At 40.7% G+C, this 22,782-nt stretch overlaps 1 long non-coding RNA gene across 1 annotated transcript in view; it reads right to left on the bottom strand.

Annotated features, from left to right (window-relative positions):
- Positions 1-16,388: 16,388 nt before the first annotated feature.
- The window catches only part of LOC128810032 (uncharacterized), a 298,275-nt gene continuing 291,881 nt past the window's right edge, over positions 16,389-22,782 (bottom strand). Inside the window, exon 5 of the long non-coding RNA XR_008437903.1 lies at positions 16,389-17,413. This is a non-coding gene — a long non-coding RNA (uncharacterized LOC128810032). The remainder of the gene's footprint in view (positions 17,414-22,782) is intronic.

The raw sequence follows: 22,782 nt of genomic DNA, 5'->3' as shown, positions 1-22,782 counted from the left end.
TTGAAGAGAGAGAAAATAATTGTCTTCGTCTAAGACAATACCATATGATCCCAAAACATCTCACACTAAAATCAGGCACCTCCTTCAGATCCCTTAAACATCCTGGGTATCTAAGCACTGTTCACATATCCCCATTAAGTTCTGCTTGCAAAGCAAATGTTTTGTACCTACTGATACTAGCACATGGAAGGCATAAATACTGTGAGCTACTGAGGTCTGCCCTAAAAATAACAAGTAACAGTAAGAAATGGAACTATTAGGCCATAGTGTGGCAATCTGCCAAGAGTCAAAGGACAGAAAGAACAGCCATCACAATCCATACATGAATTATTCACACAGTACCTGTGGAAAACTGGTATTGAAATGTTTTAGTTTGAAGACCCAATTGTGAAGCACACACTTCAGTATTTTCCTGAATTGGATCCTAGACAAATGATGTTTTGATGCTATCATCAAGAACAAAAGGTTTTTTGGAATCTCTCACATTCCAGTTCCCAAAACTCTGCAGATACAGCATATAACTATATCAACTCTGTTGCAAAAGAATTTAAATTAGAAAATAATGGAACAGACACATCTTAATTAAAAGTAGAAGTACTGTTCCTGAAAAACACAAGACACACCCACAGCTAATACTGCCTTTCTCTCTCATGCTGATTGGGATCTTCTTCAGTGTCTACAAACACACAGGAATTCAAGCCCACCATTTAGCTCTGCCTTCACAACTCAATGCCTACAATTTCCTGGGACTGTCCACCATAAAATCATTACATGAAATATTTCTGTTTGATGTTTTCTAGTTCTAGAAGTGGCTCATATAAAATGAAACATTTCAGATTAATTTTTCAGCATTTATAACAATGCCATTTCTATCACTTGCTCGCACAGATTGAAACACAGTGGGTGTTTTTCAGCCTGACATTCTTTCCACAGACAGATTAAATAAGACTGTTTTCCTGCTCCATACATGCTCCTAAGCAACCAGAGGCACAAGTTCTCCAGGCACCGTTATGCACATCCTAGAACAGCAGGAATACTCCTACACTTCCTTTCAGTTTGAATACTGGTCCAAAGCACCTATGGCCCGCTCATAGATGAACAGTGGAACAACAAAATGACAGCTAACAAGGGAGAGAGGAAGTGTCCTCTCCAGTCAAGCCAAATATATAAATTCAACATTAAATACCTTAAAAAAATACATTAAATACCTTAAAAAGAGAAAAAAAAAATCACTTGAACTTTGACTTCCTTTCATCACGCTTAATGATGCTGTTTACAGCATTTTAGCATCTTACCAGGTTTTAGTAAAATAAGTGTGCTCAGCTACTGTCACAGTGCTCAGTGTTTAACCCTACACCACCCCTGATCCAGCACGTGCGACTGCTGCCAACAGAACACACATTCAGGGCATTTAAATCTCAGCACTGAACAACGCCCGAATGTTTCCTCTCTCAGTACTACAAATGCTTGCAATAAATTACTTACAAAATATAGGCCTGATTCACCACTGCATTACACCATTTGTACACAGCTGACTTCAACAGAATGACATGAGTGTAAAAGAAGTAGGAGAGGGCTGAAGCAAGCCCTGTGTGCAGATAATTAACCATCTTTTTCATTGAACCATAATATACTTTCTCCATAAACTGGCAACAGAACCAATCAGTGTACACATCTTATTTCAAATACAAAGTAATTTTAGGAGCCAGCATTATTGTACCATTTGAAATATTCTCTGTTCTCATCAAATGATTCCTTCTGTAATTGATGTCATAAAGAATATCTGTGTTAAGCTGTCTTCATTTCCACAGTTTTCAATCCTTATGATGATCAATTATTTATATACAGACTAGATGAAAAGCAAGATTGTAATGACTCCAAGAGATTTAAGAGTGATATAATAAATCTTGAAAGCAGAACTCAAGTGGGTGATGGTAACAAAAGCCAGTCCTGGACGATCATATTTTACTATTTTTAAAAGTTTCCATTCAGCCTCTCCCCTAAAGAGATTGCCAAAGCAGCATCTTCTCCTAAAGCCCTTCTCCTTCTGTGCTAGCATAAACCTTTTTGCCCATGAGATTCCTGCCACCCTCACCCCTTTCAGCTTATTTTTCCTTAAGGACAGCAACAAATATGTGCCTTTTTCCTTTTCAGCAGCCCAATTATTTTGGTTGCCAGGAGGAGGTCACTAAGTTCCAGGGGAAATTCCTTGATCTAATAAAGTCCTAGTTGTACAAAGGACATGAACACACCTTTAGCCCACCTAATGACAACCCAGGGCTTCAAGATTTACATTTGTATCCAAACTTTCCACAACCATGGAACCAGCTTTGGTTCATGGCCACAATAAGTAAGCCTTGTCACCAGACAGTATTCATGTCATATGTAAATGGAAAAGGGCATAGACTTCATATGATTTTTATCATATATGAAAAAGAAAGCAGAAAAACCCCACCAATTAATTAAATAAAATATTTGAATCATACTTCTCTCTGCCTCATTTTTCCTCACAATTCTCTAAAAAGATTCAACTCCTAAGGGTCACCAGTATATTTTCTATGATCCAGTGAATCATCAGAGAAGAACTTAACTCTACCCTAGATGAAACCAGGGCACATCTAAGCATGTGGATTTGGGCCTGCTTCCAAGTTTAGCTTCCAGCCATGGTTTGGGACATACATCCCTATTAATTGTTCAAGCAAACCAATCCACACCAAAGGATATCCTTTGGATTTTAAAAAGACGTTGTCCCAGTCTTATGAGTCTTCATGCTTGCAGTAATTCTTTGTAGTATCTTAGACACATGCATCATACTTGCAATTTATAAACATAGATTGCAACTTTAACCAATGATTTGGGTAACCAGTTTTGGAGAACTATAAATAACTTGATTTCCAAATTTTCTCTTCACTGCATGAACCCACCCAAAGGGGTCATGTTGAATGCTCAACTTGGACAACAAAAACAAAGGATCAGTAATTTTGCAGAGTTAAGGTCATAATCTATGGGTAAATATAGGGCAAATTCCTAAACCTTTAAATAATACAAAACTCAGCAGCATTTTGTTTCAACAAGCACGTCAGAATTTTATTACTTATATTAAAAAGATGTACAGTAGGTACCCGTTGCAACATGATCTTACATTTTCAGAGTATACTAAAAAAGTGTTTCCCCTTGTAGAAAAATGATGTGATTAAAAGAAATTAAACATTTGAGGATCACACTTTACAGGCAAAAAAAATGGCAATTTTCCTCAATTAAAATTCACAAAATATGGTCCTAATTGATTTGTATAACAATAAACATAGCCATGGCTACAAATTAGTGCCAAAGTCTTTTGTTAATTTGTTTCTCTCCTTTGGGATTTCTCCTTGTCATAATACACTTGCAAGAAACAATAACTTTGAAATGTCTGCATGGAGTTAAATCTAAACAATAAAGCAATCCAGTCCAGAAAGCAGCTAAGATTGAGCTCATGTCAACAGGTAGAATTTACAGTCCTACAAAAAGAAATGTTTAACAGTCAACTATTTAGCTGCAATAAATTAGACTTTCACTGTGTTCTTCTTATCACCACAATCTATAGATGAAAAGCAGTATATAGTAGTTAATTTTTAATTTTATTTATTACCACAGGCAAGATTTTCTAGTAGTATTCTGTTCCTTAATGTGAAACTAGAGATCAAAACTTTATGATGACCTGAAGCTGATTTCTTAACAGTTTTGATTTCCTGCTCTTCATAGTCACCATAAATCACATTTTCCTCCTCAAAACTTCAGATGCTTCTAACTTCTTATCTATCAGCCTCTAAAGTGCTTCCAGACTCCCACAAATGTTTTAGCAGAGTCCACAGGCTTGCTTGCCACCCTGCTAAATGTCAGGCCATACATCTCCTCAGGGGAGCTCCCCACTGAAGAAGCCATACCCTGGGAAAAACATGTAAGCAGGGAAGACTGAGAGGCACCCCAGTCGTCGCTGTATGTGAAGTCTGAACTCACGCTGTCATCCTTCCCTACCATACAAACTGCTTGGAGAAGACTGCTTAAATTCCCCAGGCTAAAGCAGGACACAGGCTTCAGCAATTCCCTGTGCCTGCCATGGTCAGGCAAGGCTGTGCCCACATGCTCAGCAGCTCCTCCCTCACTCCTCTGCAATGGCACTGCACTGCTCTCCGCAGGAACACGCGAACCCCACGCGCGGACCACGCCGGGCTCTACCCAACACATCACCATGTAAGTGTCCAGCCTTCAAACTGCTTGTCTTAAAATAGGAGGGATGGGGACTTAGGAAGGACAGCACGGACACTGGAGGGCAGGGTGGTGAGGAAGCAAAAGGAGTGTGCAAAAACATGCTTCATAATGGCTTAAGCATTTGAGAACTAGAATAATAGAAAGGTATTCTGGACCTGCCCTATCTTTGTTTTTTACAGATCACAGCCATCAGAAGAGGCCAATGGAACAGACACTGTTCTGTTCTATCTGACCTTGATACTTGGTTAAATGCCTTTCCAGGGTTTTCAAACCAGGCAAACCAGCTTCACTATGACCTGTCAGGAACTGTCATATTTCTAGGGAAACCACAGGGCAAAGTCAAAAGGAGAGGACAGGGAATTTAAAATGTGTACATAGCTGTAAGAGCTGCTTCTGTAATACAAAATGCTAACAGCAGCGGAGCTCAGCAAAGACATTCTTTTATGCAAAAATGATTTAAAAAAAACAAAACAAAATCCATGTAATAAAGGATATCCTGATACTGAAAAGCAATCAGTGTAACATGAAAGGACAGTATGGTATAGAATGAGAAATCTTGTGTGACACACTGGCTCCTCATGTGAAAAATGGTCTAAGATGCCATTCATTACTTTGGGCTGCAGTTCTTAAAGAATACAAAGTGAATATAGAAAAGGCTTCTCTCCTTCGACAGCAGAATCCTTTCAAGGGTGGTTGTATGTTTGATTAATATCCAGCAACCTAAGGAATAAGGTACCACTTCTCTGTTGCATGAAATGACAGTGGACTCATTGTCATGCTTCCTGATGGTGTTTTCATGTTCAATTATGTTTTTTTTAAAGCTGTTTGTTTTGCTTCTGCTGCTTGCATTGGCTTAGGTGAATAGTTTTGGGTCAGGCTGCTTTTGCCACATGTGGCAGAGCTTATTGTATTTTATACCTACATAAGTAGGTACTGAGAATATCCTGCCTTACCAGTACACTTGTCTCCCAGATGCAGCATCCACAGAAGAAATTCTCTTGGTGAAGAGCTGAATGTCTACAGATGTGTCTGACAGAATTAGCTTTTCTGCTTAAAACTCTTTCCAAATCAGGTTTCTCTTACTAAAATAAGGGAGAGGCCATAAAATGGGAATCCATGTTTGACGGGAAACACAATGCCAAGAAATATCATCATGTTGTGAAACAGGAAAAAAAAATGAAATAAAGTTATGTGATGTCATTGAAGATCATTATTTACCTCCACAAAATCAGAGGGGGAAAAGGCAAATCAACAGTAAACCTGTTTATTTAGCTTTTCCCACATCTATGGCACCCTGTCTCTGTTGGATGTTCCACTAAGTGCAAGAAAAACAGACTATTTTTCCCAAGGAAAACCAGATGATTTTTTATAGGTATTAAAACAACCCAAAAATTAAGTAACCATTCTGTTTACCTTCTCTGGAACCTTCCACCTGCCTTGTCTGCAGCTGCCAGGGCTTCCTACTCTTGTCTCTGCCCCCTTTTCAACCTCAGGCAATGGGAATCTGCTGGGAAGCATAGGAATGAATCAACGTTCTCAGGATTTCTTCTCTCCCCACACACTCTAACATGGCTCTTCCTGCTGATGTAAAGAGTTGTACTGTCAGTTATAAAATTACCCTTCTGATTCCAATTATTTTTCCAGGCAGATGCTGCAAGGTTACATTCTATTTGGATGCATTCTTATTATTTACTCATTCACATTTCTCAAGAGCAGGACCTGCCTAGTATTGCAAAGAGCAGAAACTCTACATCTGTTCTAAAGCACCTCCCCTCAATTGCTGCATGCTCCTTCCCCCCTCCTAGATCTTCCATGCCTTAATATTTTTGTCCACTTTGCTAAGTCCCTCAAACATCTGCTTCCTGAACCGCTGCTCTTCGGCTCAAGAATGTATCTGGCAAAAACCTGGAATGACTTTCCCCATCAGAAACCTATTCTTCCCTCTTTTGGTCTCACCCCAGCAGAACACCTCTCCCAGCAAAAAGAAGTCTCTGGACTGCAGTTTTTAGTGATAGCAATCTTCTTTGCCTTCCTCTGCTTTCCTTTTCACTGCACAGGGCTGTGGCAATCTCTTGAAAGCAGCTTAACAGAGCATGACTTGATCTCTCATCAGTTTACCCTTGCCATCAGTGATTGCTCCCAAGTCTCTTCCACGTGGTCTCTACTGCAGGTGTGCAAATTTCTCATCTTTCTTCCTCCAGCCAGTCCCTGACCTCCTCCTGAACCTTCCCCTCAGGCTCTGCTGGATTCTTTTTTACTCTTTTCTTTTAAAATGGAAATATAGAACAAATGCTTTCTCCTGATACACATACACAAAATCCAACCACACAAAAACACAGCAACCAACTTCTTCCATCTCTTGGCTCATTCTGTGATGTCAATACCATTGCATAGTTGGTTTTTTTCACACCACTTCCTCTTTAGTGTGACTTTCCTCCTCATATTTCAATAGATAGGCCGTCATTACTGTTTCAAGAGATGGTTTCCTAGACAAATCTCACATTCATTTATTCAATTTTTGTTCCCTCCATGTATCATTATTTTCAACACTCTCCAGTGCATATGTTCAAATAAATATTTACATCCTCATACCCTCTTAATTTCAGTGACAACCTCATATACCAAGTGCCTTCTTTCTTCTACTGTTCCATTAGAAGGACTCTCCCCTTCTTTCCTCCAGTTCCCGTGGGACTTCTGCTTTGTACCACACCACGTTATCCTTTAGATTATTCTGGCCTAATTTCAAGACTAGAGACTCATTTGTTGACTCTCCAGGCTTACAGCAGCAATCTCTATTGGCATCACTGAAATCTAATGGATACAGAGCCAGTGGCTAAAGCCCAGAACAACTTCAGAATATTCTTCCTCCTTCCTCCATTTTAAGCACCTCCCACCTGTCTCTTGATCTCAACCACAATGAACTACACCACATGATTACCAGCCTACTTGTGTTATAAATTTGGGAAGATTCTTATTGTCTTGAGCTCTCTAGTCTTTGCATTCAGACCAGGTCTAATTTTCTCAGGTGAAACTCCCCATAATTCTCATATTTTTGTAGCTTGGGGAAAATCCTCCTTTCTCCATCTAACTGAAGTAGCTTTGTCTCACTCAAAAGCAAAGCACAAAAATCCTTTTTCTAGATTTAGCTCTAGGCCTTCTCTGTAAGCATCTTTTGAGGTGCTACTCCTTCCTTACTGCATTTTCTTTTTAAGTTTTCTAATGGAACAAATACAGTACTGATTTGATTTCTCAGGGTTTAGAAACATAGAAATTAAAACAAACACAGAAAACCAGATCAGAATTACTTACCCCTCTCCTCTTCCCCTTAACTGAGCAGAGCTCATGCACCAGGCAGGAAGGGGTAAAATAGCTTTGGAGACCAAGGCAGCTGGTCTCATCAGACAACCGCACCCAGCTGTTTTATATATGGGACAGGAAGAGGAAATTAGAAGCTAGAGTGGGAGGATAATTCCCTGTTCAGAACCTTAATGTGAAAAGACTGTTGTATTAAAGGCTGTATTTGTCTATACCATGTAAAGATTTGAACAAATAGGAAGTATAGTCAATGTTACATGGAAAAAAGAGGAAAGCATTTTTATTTATTTCTCATATGGCTTATGCCTTTTTTCCCTTAATATAAGAGTTTTGCTTTGAATATATACTGAAGGATACTGAAAACTGAAACTGGTTTTGTTGGATTTATCTTTCCAATTTTTTGCCACATTCATATGTGTTTTCCTTTATGCAAACATTTGTCATAAATTATGGAAATTAATATATTTTATAATTTCTAAGAAGGTTTTAGCCTTCAATCTGTGCCAATTTAAACAGTTCTCCCACTATAAACTTCACCCCCAGGATGCATGTTTGGTGTCCAAAATAATAGTATCAAATTCCTACGGCCTATCAAACAGCTGGTTTCGACTATTAAAGGTCACTGGAGCAAGCAGGGGTTTCTTTCTTTCAGTTTGTGAAACACTTCGGGAAAATACTGTAACTAAATCTAACTTTTAACCCACATAGTATCAGAAGAAACAAAAGGAATGACATACCTGTTCTTCCCCTGCTCTTACTCGCTGAATAAAATATCTGTTTATTTATTACAGTGGTAACATCTTTCTTTTAACACCTAAGTTAATTCATTAGTTCATGACATGAAGCCCTGCTCGTAAGGATAGAGGAATGCTGAGTCTCAAAACTACAGCTTTTGTTTACATCATTTTTCTCATTAGACATGGTTTGTATTACAAGCAATACGCAACAGACTTAGACTTGCCAATCTTGTAATAATTTGCATCAGAACTACTTTAAAATGAAGCAAACATATTTCTAAACCTCATTACAATCTACATCTTCTTTCTTATTTTTCCTTTCATTAATAAAAAGACACAGTCCATATCACATTTCCTATGAATCAGTGAAGACTAATGAAATCATACTTTACACAATTGAAATGAGAATTAAGTCAAAAATAAATATGGAAAGGAGTATAATGTATTTAGAAATTTACCATTACTGCAGTAAAAACTCCAGCAACACAATAAAAAGGACCCATAATGACTGCAGATCTAATTCATGGACTCATAGTTTCCCTTTTCATTGTCAGCTATAACTTCTAAAAATGAAAAGTTTAATTTCTTGGGTTTAGTTACTAAACTCTTGCATAATGTGTTTATTGCATAATGACAAAGTTTTAATACCAAGAGCATTTGGCTTATGTGAGCAACAAGCATCACTATTTCTACCTGGTTCTCATAATCATTGAGTTCAGCGGGTGTAAATTCCCATGTTTTTCTCTTTTAATTCATTGTCATCCTTAAAGAACAGATTGTGAAGAAATAATATTCCTGCTGATAGTGGATATTGCTAGAATGTTTTCAGTTCCACAATACTTGTGGAATGGGGTTTTCTTCAGCTGCAGGTGCCATCTGTAGTGATGATGTTTCTCTCAAGTTTGGGAATACCAAACAGCAGACTAAGTGGCTCTAGTTATTTAGAGAAGTCACTGCAAACACCTCACAGTGGCTCCACACCAGCTGAGTGTTGATGGCATTCCCCCTTCTGTAGGAAGATTTAGGCATATGGTAGATTCCCAGATTTAATCTTAACTTGTCTCAAAGTAAAACGACCCCTGTGCTTGGAATTCTAATACTTTCCTGCAAGTGTTAGATATGGTTATTTACATCTGTGCCAATTTTTTTTATACTACATCACTACAATGCCAATGAAATGCATTACTTCCAAGTGTTTGGCATCCCTGGAATATAAATGGAGCAAGTGAGTTGCAAATGAGTTTTTTTCCACATAAAGGATTGACTTCTCTAAGTAACCCTGCTGAAACCACTTGAACGACTTGCTTTCTAAGAATTCCAGAAGCTTACATACATTGTAGAATCTTACAAGAAATATTCTTCAGATTATTGATCTCTGATGAATACATATTAAATATGGCATGAGGAAGAAAAATCATTACAGTCACTTTAGCCACTGATGCTTATTATGATATTAAAATAGATACTCGCACTGATTTGTGGATGCAAAAACACAAAGCAATGTTCTTAAATGTGACTTCATGGAGCAGCCACAGCTCTGTGCAAGAGCACCTCTGCAGTGGTACAGACTTTCCTCTGGGAACGAGTGGGAATCCACACGGGCCTCTGAAGGGGATGGGAAGAAATGCATTCCATTACACCTTTGTTGCAAGCTTCCAATAATATTTATCTTCTTTTAGCAAATGTCAGTAGAAAGAAAATTTCTTTGCCCAAATAGATATATTACAAAAATTAGCATGTTGACTTTGCTATGCTGCTTTTTCTGCCTTTTTTTTTTTAACATGGAAAGATACTGGAACAGATCGGCTATTTAATAAAAAATGTAGGAAACTGTTACTATTCTAGATATATGTGTGTAAAATTCAGTAAAAAAACCTGGTTAGCTCTAACAGAACCTACATTCCAGGCACCCATGTGTTGTATCTTCAATCTACAAACCAGAGTTAAGTTGTAATGTGGAAGCAAACAGCATCTATATTAAAAACTAATGATGTAAAAAATGTCTTCAGCAATAATAATTTAAAATGTGAGTAACCTCAGACATGCTGCCTTATTCCATTATGGAAATTTAAAAATATATTTTCTCAATTCCACTGTATTCTACACTGTTAGCAATACCTCTTCACCCTATTACATAAAGCAAACCTTGTCATGTGCAATGTGGAGCCGCTGCCTATGCAATAAAGATGTATTTGTTTGTCTTTATGACAGAATTTTCTCAATTTATCTTCATTCAGATTTGTTAAATATTCATTTATTCATTGCAGAATATTGTGTATTTCCTTACTCTGCACTCAGTCAAAGTGTTAATAAGGGACCTTAACTACAAACCGTATTTTCTGTCATTTGGTTGTTTCTAAATATACCAGGAAGCACTTCAATATACACAAAATATACTAGAAAGCACAGCTTGATGGAGGCATTTTCTCCCTTGTCCTTTCTATCACTGACACAAAACAGCCTATTTCATAAAAGTGGGTCCGATGCTTTGTGTTACTTACTCTGCTGTCTTTCTGATTCTGGAAACAAGGCCATTACTGTGCAGCAGGAATGGAAATTAATTTCTATATAGCTTTTTCTATATCATTAAGTGGTTATTTTTCATTATTCCATATAAAATGAAGACTCCCTATCCGAGGGACCCTCTCTATACACTTTATATGGTTCAGGGCTAAACAGTTCAGGGAATATGGTGTCATGCAAATTCACACAGACCAAGTTATTTCTGTGAAACACTCTACTGCTGCAGAAGCAGAAGACAGAGGGGAAAAAAAATGCCCATCATGTTTGATGTTGGAGTCCTTGTGTGAGTGGAAAACACATGCTTTAGCAGCTGCCTCTTTGTAGAAGCTGAAGCAGGCCAGTTTTGCCAACTTAGGATTTGGACATGTTTGCTAATGTAAGGAAAAGCTCTCAAAAATTTCATGTGAGTGGGGATAGGGTCAGAACTGAGCCACAAGCATGCATCTCATCAGACTTTAACACAGTAACGATTCATGTTTAAATCCTAGTACTCCTCTGCTGTCTCACACATGGCCTCAGTTCTCCAGAGAGGCCTCTCTCCTTTGGTCTGAGAGCTGCTCTCATCTCTGGGTTACACCACATAACCATAACTACATAACCATCAGTTACTGATTAACCTGAACCCTCTGTAACAGGAGGGAGAGGGAATGGCCCAGCCTATCTGAGCCCTACTGAGTGGGCTGATAGGACATCCTGGACCTCTTGTCACGTGCCACTTGTGAACCTCTTCATGAGTTCCTTATCCCCTCTTTGTGGTCTTGGCTCAGTGAAGATTTGTGTAGATGGTTCCAAGGATAAGGGAGGTTGGACTGCTGCATTCCTACACGTTGGATTTAGAAAAGGGTATGTCACACTCTAAATTTTGAAAAAAATCTTTTATTCAAAACAACACATAGAATTCCTTCCCACTCACTTGAAACACAGAGTTAGTAGACGGGAACCAAGGATGAAAACAATTGTAAATATCCCAGAATAGCTAGGATACAAAAGGAATAAAATAGGAAAAAAAGCAAGCAACACAGCTCATTTGAAGCCTCCTTAATCCTGTAAGGGTTTCTGTATGAATGAGCTGCAATTGCTTCAGGAATATAGGTGATGCCAAGATCTTTGCCAGCCTTAAGTAATGTATAAGAAATTAATGGGAAGGAATTGGAAAATTGGGTATAAAGTAGCTTGGAAAATTTCCCTGGTGCCCACAGTCTGAGTTATTTTGAAGCCTCTGGTAAGTCTGTGAGCCACTGAAGCCATGTGGAGGACTCTCTAAGATGCTCAAGCCCCCACTCCCTGAGTCATTGCAGGGGCCAGGCCACTGCTTGGACTCACTCCACAGCCCCTCCATCTACAACCCCTGCTTGTCAGCATACATACCATGCACTGGAATTTGCAAAGTCTCTACAAAGCATATTCCACATTCTCTACATCAAAGGAATCCTTTTGCTGCAGAACTGGGATTTTTACAACTCCATTCCGCTACATTAAAAGGACTGTATTGACAATCTTCACCATTTGTGCGAAAGACTTTCTTCTTGTGTGCTTACCTGGGGTTAAGCAAACAACTTATTTTTATATGGCCCTCAAAACCAGCTTGAAAGCACCAGAAAATCATCTGCAGAGAGCTGTGTTCTGCTACCAGCAGCAAAACGGAGGGAGACTTCAACATCTTATTTAGAACTACTGTGCCTAGGAGAATTACTACAACTGCAGGTTGACAAGCACAGAAATCTCATTTCCCTGTTCAAATTCTGTTCAGCAGTCCAAAAAGACGGGTGCGATCATCTGATGGTCACCCACATAAAAGAGATGGGCAGCTCTAACAGAGACTCTCCACCATGCAGACTGCTGCCACCAGTACATCCTACTGGCTATGTAGGTAGCAGAGAGCATCCCTGCCACAGCTGCAGGGCTTTTTCCTTTGGGATGGACACACCTCACAACGCTGCTGTTCATGTTTTATTTATTCTATGGCTAAATTCACAAACAAGGCTGGGAATAATACTTGTAAGAAAGAAAACAACTTCCTGATGAACTCCAATCTCATCTGTCTAGAAGAGAAACACATGTTCTTGGGGATGAGGATTGGCTTCAATATGTCCTCCTTTGCAGCAGCAGAAAGATCTCTTTTGTTCTTTATGTCTTAATTGATGTCAGACTGTGACACAACCTACACACAGCAGGTTTTGGGACCCAACACCCTTCCTATAGCAGGATTTAGAATGTTTATAAAACATGGGATTGCTCATTCCTAAAATCAAGGAAATTAGTAGAGCTTTTAAATGCGAAAGATTAACCAAAACATAAAAAAGAAAGAAAAACCTTGTATTCATTAATGCCTTCTGGTGTTCGTTTGATGTCTTTCCCAAGACCTATTCTGGCTGTCTATGCTTTCTGATTCATGTTAAGCAGTGAAGACACTCAGTCAAGATGCCCAAGGTTAGCAGGCTGAGGGTCACCAACTCCAGCTTAACAGTACTTGTTTTCTAAAGAATTTTTTGAGTTGTGGATATTCCAGCTAAATTCTACCTGGAACTGGCAAATTCCCAACTTTGGATGAGCAGTGCAGGCTTTGCACTTTGCTTTGCAGGGCAAAGCTACGAGAATGATTTAAGCCTGTCTTAGAAATGATTGTTTCACACTTGTCAGCAATCTGCTGTCAGGGTAGACTGCACTGAGTGTGTGTGCCTTGGTGTGTGTTCAAGGTGGAAAAACCACACAAAACACAACTGGCTCCCAAAGTGTCCCTGCTGTTGTTCTCATGGACTGCCAGAGCTTCTTGCATCAGTGCTGCCGCTATTGATGTATGCAGGCTTGTCATTTGAACTGCAACATTTTTAAAGCTGAATTTACACAGCTCTTTGCTGTGATGAGGAGTGTTCCAAAGGTCCCCTCAGCCCAAAGGGGATTTGCAGAGCTCTTGAAATACCTTGTTTTACTAGAAAGATACAAGATACTGCTCCCTGTAAACTCAGGCAAGTGCCATAATCAGCTCTTTACGGAAGTTCATAGACTAGGGAGGAAAGGAGATGGGTACAAAAGGAACACGTTCTTGTTTATGTTGTGGTAGCAAACTGCCAGTAGTTCCTTTTACAACTCGCTAAGGCATCACAGACCAGCAGTCCTGCAGGGCTTGGCTGGTGACAGCTGTGGCTGTGTAATGATCTACCAGGGCATGAATGAGGGACTGCATTTTGCTCTTCTTCACCTTAGTTCTGGAAGGAGGAAGGTGTTAAATCCAAGGATCTCTCCTGTTTCTGCTCTTTAATGGCAGTAGCATTCCCACAGAAAAAAAAAAATCCTACACAGCAGAGGTGGGAACCCGCCTCAAAATGCTGCTTGAGCTGAAATATGTGGATTTGCTGTGGATGTTCAGCAATTTTCACAAAATCACAGAATTTCAGAAAAAGACAGTCTCTTACTCTTTCACAGACTCTCATTCAGATTGAATAACTTTCCTGTAACAGCCTAAAAGCTTGATTCTGTGCTGTTTCTCATTGAGTCTGCCTTTCTAAATCAACAGCTTGTGCCAGAGTAGTACTGGGCCCTTTACTTACCTGAGGCATTGAGCATCTTTTACCTCTGCGCACAGTTGTCATGACAAATCATTCCCATTACAAGCTTCTCATCTCCTAATTTGCATTCTTCTCCACTTTTTTATTAAGTGTTCAGGCTAGTCCTGCACACAGGAGCAGTTTCAAGTGGTGGTGCCAGAGGGATCCATCTGAAGAGGCCCTGTTGCTGAATGGTGGCCCTGACCAGAAGGGCTCCTGGCATATTCCTGAAGAGGGATCACCCAGCGTGACACGGGGTGCTGTGACAGACCCAGCCTGGGCTCCTTGTCCCCCTTTCAGTGGAGCGTCCCTGGTGAGGGAGTGTTACCCTGTCACTTGGGATTGCCCTGGGGATGGGAAACATCTCCCATTTGGAACCAGGTGACGCCATCAAACGTGTACAAGGACACCGTGGCCTAAATCAATCTCCAGGGACAAAATTCAGGGATAAAGTGGAGGAAGGACTAAGTTCCATGATGAAAAATGTCCTTCAATGTGACCTGTCCCTAAGAAGGGACCAGGAATGAGTGTCCATTTCTGCAGCACTGACTTCCCCATAAACCTCCAGACATAAGAGAGGGATAAAACCCAAACCTGGTGCACCTGCGCTGGCACCTATGCCTTACACCACCTCCCACATTCTCCCCGAATGTCAGGCAGCTCAGCGCGCTCTGCCTTTTCTACAGCTGCAAAACCGTCCACAAACCCTTGTTCAGCATTCTTATCTCTTTTCTGTCCCTAATTTGATTTTCCTTTTGCCCCGAAATTCAATTTTCCAGCAAATTATCCCAGCTGCTCTCAAAGCGTCCCCCGAGCGCTGGCAGCGAGGTGCGTTCCTTTGTGGCACACGCCGCTCAGCGAGGAGCGACGGACACGCGGCGGCCGGGCCGCCCTCTCTGCGAGTTGCCGCCGAGCCTGGCGGCAACCGACCAGGGCCTGCCCGAGGGCGGCAGCGCCGGGGCCCCTCCGGCCCCGGAGGGTGCGAGCTCCGCGTGGCAGCGCCGCGCCTGAAGGAGCCGCGGGACCGGGCGGGGCCACGTAAGATGGCGGCGGCCGCCCCGCGCCGCTCCGGCTTTGTACCGGCGCTGCGCCCCGCGCGCCGCCGCCCGCCAACAGCGACACCCAGCGGCGCCTCAGCGCCGCCGCTCCCGCGCGTCACACCGCGCTCGGCCGGCCGCGCGTGACGTCACGGCCGCGCCCCGCGGCGGGCTCGGCCCCGCGCTGGCTGTGGCGCGGCCCCGGGACCGGCCGTGAGGGCCGCGCGCTGCCGGCACTGGCGAGCTGCGAGCCCGGCAGCGGCACGGGACAAGGGCCCCTCATCACCGGGGCGCTGAGCGTTTGGGTTCAAGGGAACTTGGCCCCTCGAGCCCAACTCCCGTGCACTTCCCACTAGACCAGCGTGACCACCCTGAATGTTTCCAGGGATGGGACGTTGACCACCTCTCTGGCCAACCTGTTCCAGTGCTTTACCACCGTCATCGTAAAAACTTCCTTATATCGAATCTAAATCGACCCTCTTAATCGAGCCATTATCCTTTGTTCCTTTGTTCATTACGACAGGCCCTGCTAAAAACTTTCGCCCCATCACAATCTGCTGCTCTGAAGTGCAGTAGGTGGTGGGCTGTGACAATGTGACAAGCACATGATTCTTTTCTGTGCTTTTTACAATTCTGTTCCTCCTGCTGACAAATTTGGAATTCTCTGGTTTTGAAAGCCTAAGACCTTTGATATGAGGGCTATTAGGTATTTGCATATTTTGCCCAACAAACATATGTTTACAGTTGCATATTTCTAACACTGTGCATTTCATGTTTGCATTTGCCTGACCCTATTTGTGTAATATAAAATAAAGACCAGTGCTGTAATACAAGTCGACCTAATGGATCAGGTCAGGGATAATAGCCAGTGAAGGCTGATTAGTCTGCAGAGAGTATTAAGAGGATGTATGGGAGAAAATTAAAGGATCACTTATACAGCAATTACTGTAAAAAATACACATCTGCAATTTCCAGGAAACTCAGAATCCCCATGAAGTTTAATATCAGCTCTCACCCATTCCAGGATGAGATGGATTTGACAGCACTGAGTTTGACTGAGGAGTTTGCTTTGCTTTCTCAGCCTCCATTTTTACAAGTCCCCAGTCTTTAATAATGCAGCTACTCTGGGTTTCTGTTTTATTTTGGAAAAAGTGTCCTCAGGTGACAGCTCCATGCATGCTCTGAAACGCAGTTGTTCTAAATACAGATCAAGCTCTGATTATGTGTGCTTTTCAAAAAGCTCTTTATTGGCACCTTTTCCTACTGAAGTATTAGTGCGGGAGCTTTATTGTCATCAGCTGCAATATGCCAGAGAGTTCACTTGGATTTTTAATTTTTATCTTCCCATGCGTGTTCTGCCAATGGCTCCACACACGTTTTCCTGGGCTGGCACCTCCCTTATTGTCCACTGCTCGTGTCAGAACAATCACTGGTGTAAAATTTCCTTTGGATGAAGGGTTCTCTTTTTCTTCACTGCAAATTATAAAAAAGTTTAAATTATTACTGTACTGTTCCACTGAGATTTTTGTTCCTACTCATGATGTTGAAGTCTTACCAGTGACTCACCCAATTAGTCCTCTGTACCAAATTCATTCCCCTCAGAAGTATGCACAGTCCAAAGGGAACCAGTTTGCCCTTTCAGCCTGTGCTAGGTCCTGTGTTACATAGGCAGGTCTCCAGCATATGCTTGCTTTCTGCAGCATCCAGCTCCCTCCAACCAGCACCCTGAGTTGAGGGACTAAGGTGGACCCACAGCGTGGCACTAATGGATGAAGTTCCACAGCTACAGCACAGGGATGCAGGATAGGGCTTAATGGAGGGGAGTGATGGAGGCTGTCACTTCACATGGTGAATCCATGACTGATTTTTATTACACTTTCTTCTTATGAAGAAGAAGTGTTATCTTCTTTCTCCTGGTGAAAAACTGTAGCCTGCATCTTGGTCTCTTGGTGGAGTGTGCAGTCTTCACTGTCTGTCTGTGTGGTTCGTAATTAGCCGTCTTCACCTAGAGTAAGAAGAAAGCTGTTAAGAAACCAAACTCAGAAATAAAGGCAGCCTGTCTTCCTTGTATTTGCAGGGAAAATTCACTCTATTTCAGTAAATTTGCATGTGTGGGGAGATGCTCAGGCTGAACACTCAATTCCCTTTTACTGGTGTAACCATGGCTGTTTAAGCCCAACTAACAGCCCTTGGTTTCATGGGGAATAAGCCCCCACCTCTGTTGGAAGGCCTGAGATGTGACCCTGCAGGTGATTTGCTGCAGCCCCGCTCTGCTCAGTGCCGGGTGCCCACTGCACTGGTGGGGAGTTACCGGGATCACAGGCTCGGGGCAGCTCACCCTGTACCCCTAAGTGCTCATCACCATCTGCACAACTCCTGCAGCTCCTCCTCAGCCCAGAGCCTGCTCCGGCCTTGCTGCTGATGCTGAGAGGGAGGGATAACAGTGTCTAGTTCTGGTAACTGATGCTAGCTTTCTAAAAACTATTTTAGTACTATGGGACTTAATGCTACTGCAACTTGATAATAATAGAAACCAGTGATACATGCGAGTGTTTGAATTATAGGAATTATTTCAGAACAGTAGGACAGAAATGGCCCTTTTCTCAGCCGCTCCAGCTTATTGAAGCTGGTTGTCTTTTCTGGCTTTTCTTAGTACACCATAACTGCTATTTACGTATAATTTATTATAACACATGTTGACTATCAAGCTTTTGGAGCTTCTATTTTCAGTTACATTGTATCGCTGCTGAATAAGAAATGCAACTGCTGAAATTTGTTTTCAATGGTATGTTGATTAAAAGCTGCTTGAGTTTAAAATTTCCAGCCATCTAAAATGAAAACCCTTTATATGCTTCATGTCCCTGGCCAGCCAGAGAGTTTATTTCCTACAGTGTATAAAATATGGATTTTGCTGTTTTTATGTATCCATCATCAAACTAGGTTAAATTCTCAATTGGCAGTGTGAATTGTCATGCAGTGAAGCTAACTAGTTGGAACTAATTTTGAAATGGGTATCGTGCATAATTATGGTAACCTAGTGTACAGGGACTAATCTACCTGAATCAGTTATATCTGATGAAGAAAACCATGAATGAAAATTGCATTGAAAACATAGCTACCTGCTTATAAATGAAATCAATTTTTTAAAGGGATTTAAATTCCTTTACTTAGCAGAAAACAAGTATCAAAGTTGAATATATTTCACACTAGGTTCTTCAGTGAACGCTTTAAGCAAAACCATTGGCAACAGTTTATGGATAATTTTGCCTCTGGAGAGGGGGAAAAGATGTCCATGGAAAAAGTGAAAACCTTCAAACAAACTTCATGGTTTTAAAATTGACTTGGTAAATTCTTTATTCTTGGTTGTTCTTTAAATAATTTAGGTTTCCAGTACTAGGGAACTATTTAATAGGAAAGAAAGTAGCAATGTTGATTTCCATGATGAGGAAGTTTTTCATAGAAAGGAAGTTGCCAGCAGAAGGATTCAGCAAGGATGAACTTAGCAGTGAAGCATTGGAAGGAAATAGGCAAAAGACATGGAAGGAGGTATGAAGGGGAAGATAATTTAAAGGGATTAAATACAGAGAGATTTGCCAGTCGTGCTGGAGTTTGCGGATATCTGAACTAGAGAGGGACTGGGGGAAGGGAGGAAGCCTTTGAACACAGAGAAATTTATGGACCTCTGAAAGCAGAGATAAAGATAAGGCCTTTCAGAGATGGCTGAAGATGAAAGATACACAATTAATCTAACTTTGGGAGATATATCTAGCTAAGGGAACTTCAAGATTTAAAACTTCTGTTGCTGCTGCATGACACGTGTTACGGTGTTGTGTCTCCCTGGGAAACACTCTGTGGCTGGATGAAGAAGGATTCCAATTACCTTGCCAGCTCCATGCCTTGCCAGGTTCATACTGTTTTTCCAGTGTTATTGACTAACCATGAGCTTTCTGACAAACCAGAGTAGTCAGGCTTTGCTATACTGTTATTTTTTCACCTTAAAAAGAAAAGAAGAAGCACTTGCATCTAATATTTACTGTGAATGTAGCTCATCAAGAGCCCAGTCACTGAAAGACTCTGTAGGTGTCCAGCTGCTGGTTTGTTATTTGCATGCAGTGGTAAGACAGGTGCTGAGACTTTAACTGGCCCTCAATAACAAAAGTACTTCTCTAACAGCAGTTATTATTTATTTTAGTTTTATGAATGCCAGGGTAGTGAACAGCATGGGAAGAAACACAAATCAGAATGTAACATCTTTACAAATATGCCCAAATCATCTTGGGGAAGAGGGAATTGTAGACTGCACCCAGCTTGGCTGAACTGGAATGCATCAGAGAGGTCGGAGTTCAAACTTTTGCAGTTGTGGGTTCATAGGTTTCTTAAGGAATTCTTCAAGTTTGTGTTTGAAAGCCACAGGAAAAAGCCACATTCCTCTCCTACTAATTGAGGAAATTATTCCTCAAATTATGATAATTCATGATCAGTAAGTGCTTCTTGCTACTCAGTATATGTTTTTGCTTCTCAGTTGCTCTCTGAACTCTGATGTTCCTTGAGAATACTGCTGAAAAATGCCTTTCCTTCACTGGTGGTCTTCTTCAAATATTAGTAGGCTATTATCATGTCCCCCATTAATCATTTCTTAGCCAAGCAATTTATATTTTTAACTCTTCTAATGTCTCCTCATAAATCAATCCTCTTAGTCTTTGGATCGTGTTTGGTGCTCTTCTCTGAACTCTCAAATTTGTCAATATCCAGAAATGTGTATAATATTCCAGATGGAGCTGTACCAGCAGCATGCAGAAAGTGGTATTGGTTCCTTTCTCAGTGATGTGACACTATTTACCCTGTCCCATATTGTACTGACCTTTTCACACCACAGCACGTTACCAATTCATGTCATTTAGCCTGAGCTATCTCCCTACATCTCTTTCATCATTATTACATCTGAGATTTCACCTTCCTGTTATTCCTTCTCACATGCATTCCCAGGCTGCATTATTTTCCAAGTTGAGTCTCCTTTAGTTACTTTGTTTCCATGGTTCTATCTTCTCTGGGAAATTCTCTATTATTTTCTTTGTACACTGTCTTTCTGTCTTTCACACTCATACCTGTGAGTTTCATCAAAGTGCATTCTGTTTTCCAGATCAGTAATAAAAGAAGTCCAACAGACTGTTCCTAGTCATCCACATGGCAGCCAGGAGACAGTTCCCACCACCTTGCTACATTGCAGCTTATTTCCTGTAATTTCATTACTTCAGCAACTTGAAAGCCACATGGAAATGGCTGAGCCAATGTGAATTACTTTTTCAGCTAAGATCCTGTGAGATACAACATCATGCCCCTATTAAAGCTCATCTGCACTAGGATAGTCCTCTGTCCTTGCTTAAGGCCCTGCACCTAAGGCTCACTGAAGACAGAGTGACCATTAGGAACAGAAACTGGATTTACGAGTACCCTTGCTGTTTAAGGTGGTAATGTTAATATTTCCCTCTGCTTTAATTTTTCAGTTATTTGTCTTGTGCACAGAATATAAAGGAGTTTAGCTAATTCTTTTAAATCCTGTAGAATGCATGTTGTCTTGGTTTTTTTATTTGTTCACATTTCCCCAATGTGTTTCCCTGTATGTCCTTCATTAGTTGTTGCAGTTTCTTTCACAGGATCCTCATCCCACTCTCCCTCAGTGCTCCTAGCATTTCTTCCTCTTTCTTTCCCACTGAGGAAATACTTGAAAAGGAACTTAATGTCAGAGCCATTTCTGAAACTTTAATTTACTCTTCGCATGTGTGAAAGGATCTGTTCTCACTAGCATTCCTTTTCTTCAAAGAATACTTATTATAGCCTTTGAAAGAACCAAGGTCAATCTCCTTGAACTCTTTGCATGACATGAAATTTTGTAATATGTTTTTTTCAATTGGTTTGGGAGGGCTGAAGGTTTTGGGGAGGGGCGTCTTTTGGGTTTGGGATTGGGTTTAAGGTGTGTTTATATCTGACTAGCAATTCTTGATTGATCAAATAGTCAGAAGAGAATAATTTGTCTTTTTATTTAGCTCCACTGTTTCTGTGAGGAAAATGAAATCCTTGTTGTGAACCAACTTTTGCTCCATAACGTGATACAAGTTTTATTTTTATGAAGCACTGGTGAACTTGCAGTGTTTGAAATTAGCATAACTGACCTGGATTTCTTATGCTACACCCTGAAAGTGGATTAGAGTATATCTAGTTTTTCTTCATTTCATCATTTCCATGTATAATTACAGTTAGTGATCTCCAGAATAAGATGAAATTGAATGAATTTGCACTCTTTAAATTACACAGCTAAAAAAAATCATTAGAAACATAGCCTTGGATGACAGTAACTTCTTCAAATAATTGATGAGAGAAGGAGTAGAACATGATAGCTATCAGAAACGAGTCTTGGCTCTCAACACAAAAAGGAAGTAAGAAACACAGTGAAAGACAAATTTATGTCTCATATTGCCTCTGTGACATTACTTTCAGTTTGAAAGATTTTGGTAAGTGATAAGTAATCAGCATAAATGTCTTAAGGAGCAGACAGATATGACTATCTCTCCTATTAAAGGTGGGAAAGCAAAGGGATGGCAGTGATGCAAATTGACCATGTGATATGAACAAGACCTATAATGGGGTAAAAAAAAAAAAATCTCTTTCTTATTCTGTTTACCCAGCATTCTTTGCCACTTACTGTGATATATTTAAAAAAATAACAAGCACACAAAAGAGCTAGGAAATAATGTTGCAGGAGATTCTCCTGTTGTCAGGAGAAACACGTGAGACTGATCTAATAATTCACATTTCTAATACTTAACATTCTGAGTTGTATTCCTGGATAGAGCAATTTTTTTTGAGATGCTGTCTGGTTCTATCAACATCTAAGTTTAAGTTGTTAGGGATATTCTTACAGTGACTAATTCGATCACAGGTAGGGCTCACTCTTTCAGAAGTTCCTTGGAATATGCTGCAATGATTGCCTGTAGTCCTCCCAGATATGGTAGCAGTGCACTGTAGCCGGGTTAATTGACAGAGCCATTGTTTCAGCCCAATGCATGTTGTCCTTTTTCCATACTGCTGGATGCAGCTCAAGTGCAATCCTGTCTATGCAAAGTCTGCTGTTGATTTCAATGTGCTATGAATCTGCTGTGCTTAGGCAGAAAGGACTCGGAGCAGCATGTTTTTTCTGTGTGTGTCATCCGATGTTCTGCTACAACTTTGTGCCTTAAATGTGAATCTTACAAAAAAAAATTGATAAAAAGTGTGAAAAGCACTGCACTTAGCAGGTCAGGTCTCTGGCTTTCATTTGATTGCTTTTAAACAGAGGAATGCCTAATTTTATATGGAATGCAGTAAATATCAATGTTG

Source organism: Vidua macroura, chromosome 7, assembly GCF_024509145.1.
Source record: "Vidua macroura isolate BioBank_ID:100142 chromosome 7, ASM2450914v1, whole genome shotgun sequence".
Classification (NCBI taxonomy): domain Eukaryota; kingdom Metazoa; phylum Chordata; class Aves; order Passeriformes; family Viduidae; genus Vidua; species Vidua macroura.
The sequence above is the reverse complement of the archived record's forward strand: the minus strand, read 5'-3'. Positions and strand labels throughout refer to the sequence as shown.